Source organism: Lissotriton vulgaris, chromosome 3_1 (genome assembly GCF_964263255.1).
Source record: "Lissotriton vulgaris chromosome 3_1, aLisVul1.2, whole genome shotgun sequence".
NCBI classification, from domain to species: domain Eukaryota; kingdom Metazoa; phylum Chordata; class Amphibia; order Caudata; family Salamandridae; genus Lissotriton; species Lissotriton vulgaris.
The window spans coordinates 1307227192-1307233381 of NC_141689.1; the positions used below are offsets into that span (position 1 = coordinate 1307227192).

Below are 6190 nucleotides of genomic sequence, written 5' to 3' on the forward strand. Positions count from 1 at the left end.
TCCAGGTTTTCTTTTCATTCTTTTAATCGAGTCCAGAGCTGCCTGTATCGTACATGACCAGTCTTTAATGTGAGTTTCTGTAGCAGCTAGTTAAATTCTCTTGATGGCCTAACAGGTGGGTGGAGCATCTCATTAACCCCTCCAATGCTCGTGACGGAACCATTCCGTCACGAGCCTCGGGTGGGCTGTGCTGGTGACGGAACAATACCATCACGGCCCGCTCGCCGCGCCTGCGCTGGGCTTTCTAAAGAGCGGGCGGGGCCGTGACAGAACCGGTCCGTCAGACCACAAAAGAAGTGAATTGTGGAGCAAAATAAACGCAACATACATAGAACTAAGTTCACTTAAAAACATAAGTGTGGAACAAGAACGCATTTGTCTACCTGGACTGCACAATTAAGAAGAATTATCGAAATACATAAATCTGTCCTCCAGAATAGAATGTTTGTAAGTCCTAGTTTACAGCACTGAAGAATTGGATATGCAATACTATGCAGCAGATGATGGATTTCGTAGCAAATGCGGTAATATAAGTGGCCTCCCCCCCCCCCTTTTTTTTTCTTTAAAAAACGGCCATTCATTAGTGAAGCAGGTACTGCTGCCAGGTGTGTAAGTGGCCACTGCTGTTTATCAATAATTAAGCAGAGGCAGCAGGACTGGGGCCCATGGGTTTGAGGGGCCCACTGCATCACAGTTATCACTGTGTACCTTTAAAAAAAAGGCATGGGAGCTTATTTTCCTTTTTAGCCAAGGGGCCGAGGGCACCTTTGCAGAAAAACGGGAGACAAAGTGTGGGAGCTTTATGTGTTTTCTGAAAGGGACAGAGAACCTTATTCAAAATCGGAGTGATGAGCAGGCATGGTGAGGAAGAGGTGAAAGATGTAGAGGAGATACCCTTCTACTCAGGAGTGCCGTTATCAATAATACAGCAGGTGTAGTTGCATTGGGGTCCAAGAGTGGGAAGGGCTACAACACCCCAATAATGGGGAGCAGTATTTTTGGGACCACACATGTTTTTGTTTGATGCATTTGCTGTTTTATAAGTACCATACTTAGTGTGGTTTATGAGCTATAGAAAAAGTATTCCTGAAATCATCTCATAAGCCCGTCCCTTGCACACAGCCATGTCCCTCCCGCTCCACCAATCATTGCCTTAAAGTTTTGTAGGGGGGCCCGACCTCAAAACATTTTGCTTAGGGGGGGACTCAGAGCAAAAAGTTTGAAGACCTCTGCCCTAGACTGTGTCGGCGCCCCTTGCACCTCATTACGGTGCACCAGGGTGCCGCGGCACACAGTTTGGGAACCACTGCCTTAGGTGGTCATAAATCCATTTAGATGCAAACCCTCCATTTGCAACTAGCTGTGTTATTCGAAGGTTTCTGACAAAACAGTTAATGAAGTGCTGATGCATCTTTTCTTGAGCTGGACTTTTCAGCGTACAATATGGGGGCCAATGCTACTATGATTATTAGTTGCCAGTGGTGCTTGTTTATTGAATGTGGCAGAGCGCCGCCCCTCCTCCCCTTGCCTGTGCTCTCTGACGAAATAACTTTGCTGTCTTGAGGACTCAAGGAACCAAATTGGTCGCTGCTAACATTTTTTGTTTGCACGGGTCGTTATTTCTTTTCCGAACAGGGCAGACACAGCTGTTTAATCTTTTGAGGTCGATAAACAGAGTGCTGGTAATGTGTGCAGTTATTTTAGAACCCTTAGGAAGGGCCGAATTTGAGACTTTACGTCCACAGATGCCAAGCAGGTTCAACGTAGAGGCATACTCGTAAAGCAGATCCAACACATTTTGCTGCCCACGCACAAACAGCACTCAATCACGTTCAGCAATCAAAGACACTTTATGCCCTGTGCAGCTCATATGTGCTATACACTTGTCATGCTTTCAGAATAAAAAATTCCATCGGGTTTCTAATGCCCCAAAAATGTTAATGTTATAGTGAGAGAAAAAATGAATATGAACGAAGTGCTTCAAAGCCTTGTCAGGGGCAGTGTGCACTAGACAAATCAATTGGCATGCTCTTGCTAATTTAGCAGCTGATTATAAAAGCCAGAGTGTCCCAATGATGTGTTAAATTGTCTGATGAGCACAGAAAGTGCTTGGTTTCTAGAGCAGAAGCAACACTGCCTTTTGAAGCCTCTGGGCTCACACTCTGCTGAGAACAGGGCAATTAGATGATCTCCCTCCCCAGGTATCTACAGACACCTCCATATGCCGCACCAGCAGCTCCAGGCCAGTTCCCCATAGAAATGCAAGGGTGAGGGACACAGGGGGTTGCTCCAGGCTGCCCTGACTAAAGCGTAAATACCAAGATGCCCCACTTCCTAATTACATTTGTCGGCCATCCCCAGGGCCATCGCATGATAGAGCTGGATGACGTCAGAAGCAGAACACTGACTGGAATTAGTATTCAGCCTTCCGAATTGACCCTTTGAAATCAGTTCTGAACATTTCAGTATTGTTTAACAAAAACCACCAATGTGTGCTAAGTTGCATTGTTCACTATTTTTTACCAGAGAATAAGTGTTCATCCATTTGCATTAACATCAACACTTCCTCCTGTTGAACCATTGCCACATTGGTCTGCTGCTTGAGTGTTGGAGAGGTGTGGCAAACTTTTGCCAGTATGCCACAGCATATTGGCAGCCATTGTGCACATAAATAACATCCTAAAACTATACTTCCCAGTATACCAATTAGCATAAATAATTTTCAATCCCAACTAGTGAAGAATGAGGTAATATGACCCAAAAGGGAGGACATTTCTTCATTGGCAAATGCATGTACCTGTTGTGCTATTTTTAGCATGTTCTTTATAGCTTGCTGTATGTTTTAGGAATTGTCAGATATATAAATGCAGCATACAGTATGCAGAACCTTACATACTCTTCTGCGTTTTGCAAGTAGCATATCTACAACCATGTGGTTTTGGAGGACCACAGAATGCATATTGGACATTTCTACTGTTATGTTTTCTAATGCTGACATTGTTTTATTTAAGGTGGCCTCCAGTAACTGTCTCAATTTTCTAATACAGCAGAAATTCATAACTACCCCAAGTAGAGGTATTATTTCCAACCTAAACCCATTAGCTTCCTGTCCAGCAGTATCTGTTCTATTTAAAACATATTTGAGGTATCCCTTCTGTGATGACCAAGGGAGTTGTGAAATTTAGCAAAGCCAAGGTCAGTGGAAATTGCTCGAATGTATGGAAAAGCCATTACCAATTAGCAGGATCCCTCCCACCCTGGTGGCAGCCATGGGTAAGCCTTGGAACCACAAATAAAATATATACCTTTACCTGCCGGGAGGGCACGATGAATATGAAGGACACTAGCCCTTTAAAAATGTAGTTTGCAAACACTATTACCCCAAAACAGGGAACCATTAGATTGTAGACATATCTCCCCATGTGATAATGGTTACCTGGGGAGACTGTGGGGAAGAATTATCTGAATCAGTGGGTGGAACAGTAGTGTTCATCCTAGTCAGGAATTCAACATATCAAGAGGACATACTTGGACTTGTACCTCCAGGGGTGGGGAACAAGGAGTCTCTGACCAGTTGGTGAATTTCAGATTGTCCGTTAGTACTTTACAATAATCCAACAATGCAGGGAGTGGCATATCGCGCAATCTTGATGGAGATGCAAACCCATGTACATTGGCCGGCCTACCCATCACCATTTTAGAAGGCGATAATCTTTTCTTTGCTGTTACGGTTGTTCTCATGGAGAGCAAGGCTAGGGGCTGAGGAAAAGTATGTTTCGATCAACAATCATTCTTACCAGGACTCCATTGGTTTTTAATATTGCCATCTTGTGGCAAACACCTTCACAGGACCCACCTGGTCGTTTTTCTTTTGTACAAGGACAATTCTATCAGCACGACAAAAATCCATTTTTGTAGGCCTGCATTTCTGCCCAGGAACTGTCACCCGCCCAACCCCCTGTTCTCTGCAGTTCATCAGAAAGCCACATGGCCCTCACCCCAAGTTAATGACTCATCTTTCCTCTCCTGCTCCCAGCCTGATAACACATCCTTGACATCCTGATCAGGTTATCTGGACAATGGTCTGACTGCTGGCTCCTAATCAGGGTGGCTACCAATACAATTCGGGGCCCCCTGGAGCGGAGGGAGGGCAGACTAGCAGGGGAGAAATAGATCCAAAACAGAAAAGGTATGTCTGTCCTATATGTTTCAATTTAGAGGCTCAAAAAGAGTCCTACAATAATAACATGCACAGCTTTGAGCTCACTAATCACGGCCTGCACATTCAATTTATCCACAGAGTTTTAGAATAGATATATTTTAACTTCATTTTTCAGGATATACATGTGATGAAAAAGGGGTGTGCAAAAACCTCATCATTTAAAAATATATATATGATACAGTAACATAATCACAATCAGAAAAAATATATACAGCCCCTAGGCACCCTCTCTTAATTCATTCAAATAAACAGACTCATTCCATTGCACAAAAAACTCACATTCAGTCCATTCATTAACATTTATACAATCCAAACAACTTTGAAACCTATCATATACAAATACACTGATGTAGTTCTGCGATATCCTCTCAGCAAATTGCTGGGGAGAAATATGGTGTTGTTCGCAGAACAGATGTTCACCACGCCAACGCGCGTTTCGGTGCAATGCCTGATTTATGGCGCCACCTTCATCAGGGCATGTACACGGGGGGGGGGCACAACGGGGCAACACAATTTTGCAGGCATGAAAACTCTGTGGTAAATGAAAGAAAAAATGTTTTAAAACCATGTTGTACACTTGCATTTCATGTTCTTTTTTTATATATATGGTTCCTTAGGTTGTACATTGTTGTACTATTTACATTCTATACTTATCATAATTGCAGTCATGTTAGATACAAATGTAGTTTAATTCACAGAGAAAGTTTCAAGGAGCTCAAAGCAATGCATAACATCGTAAATTTCATGGCATTTTCAAACCAATGCCCTTTCTGATACATAGCAAGCCCAAAGGGTCATATGAAAATGGAATCCTACAGTCAAAGAACATCCATTCATAAAACAAGGAAAAAACCACCTTTGAAACATATATATTAAAAGAGATCACAAGGAGAAATCAGGTTTGACAATGGTAGGTGCTGAGGTAGTTAAGCTATGGTTAGACAGTACATACTTCGCATAGCCTCAGGCTAAGATATATATCTTACATTCAAACGCCGCAGGCTGAAAACCCTTCACGCTTCTTTGAAAACCTTCGTATATTCCACCAAATGATATGGTTGGCTCAGGGGAGACTCTGTTATGGGACAAGGAGAGAACCTTTGTTTCTTTATTCCCCTTCCCCGATTTTCCGAAGTTCGTGAGGTAGGCTGATAAATTGAGGCATCTCGTTCTATAAGGGATCTTACCTAAGGGTCCTTAGGGCATACCGACTGCCTTCCTGTAGTACCTTACAAGTGTATATATATATTTTTTTCATTATATATAGCCGGTGACTGGTAACACAACAAGATAAATACCTGTAGATAAACAGAGGGGAGCTAATTTAGAGTGGCTCTAGGCCAGGTTTTCCTCATATATTCACTGCCATAGTCTCACAATCGCTACTATAATCAGCTACTTACTGTTTGGGCTTATTTCGGTCTTCAATGTTATTGCTTCCCTGCACTTATCGTCGCACACACAGTCGGGTTGGAAGACCGACCAGAAATGGCCTCCTCATTCAGTCCAGAGGCTCTGAAAACATAACTAATGAGGGGTGATATATTCCAGCAGAACGCTGAAAAACGCGGTTTAATTCTATGTTCTTTTAGGGAGATAGTCACGAAAACCCGGACCGGAGCGGACGGTGGAGGAGTGATTTAGGAGGAAAGAAAGCATCATGCACAGCCGCTCCGGTCCGGGTTTTCGTTAGGTATTCTGCCTCAGGTGGCCCGCCTCCGGACCGGAAGAAGTGGATGGGGAAGAAGGGAAAGCCAGGTGTGGCCTTTATCCCATTTAAATTTAGTGGGAGAAAAACGGGACAGCTTTATCCGATTGCTAACACCGGGGCACCATTGCCTTTTTTACTTCTGTAATTTAACCTCAAGTTAAAACTTGTACCTTCGATTCAGCTGTGGCTGGTTTTCCACAACGAGCTGTTAAACAGGGAACTATGTCAACATCCCATACTTTATCAGGACTGTCGTA

The 6190-nt window shown here is 43.3% G+C and overlaps 1 long non-coding RNA gene across 1 annotated transcript in view; it reads right to left on the reverse strand.

Moving 5' to 3' along the window:
• LOC147727805 (uncharacterized) overlaps positions 1-5767 on the reverse strand; it is a 113344-nt gene extending 107577 nt beyond the window's left edge. The window contains exons 1-2 of the long non-coding RNA XR_015309514.1: positions 5626-5767; positions 5410-5520 (exon numbers count right to left, since the gene is read on the reverse strand). This is a non-coding gene — a long non-coding RNA (uncharacterized LOC147727805). The remainder of the gene's footprint in view (positions 1-5409; positions 5521-5625) is intronic.
• Positions 5768-6190: the final 423 nt, after the last annotated feature.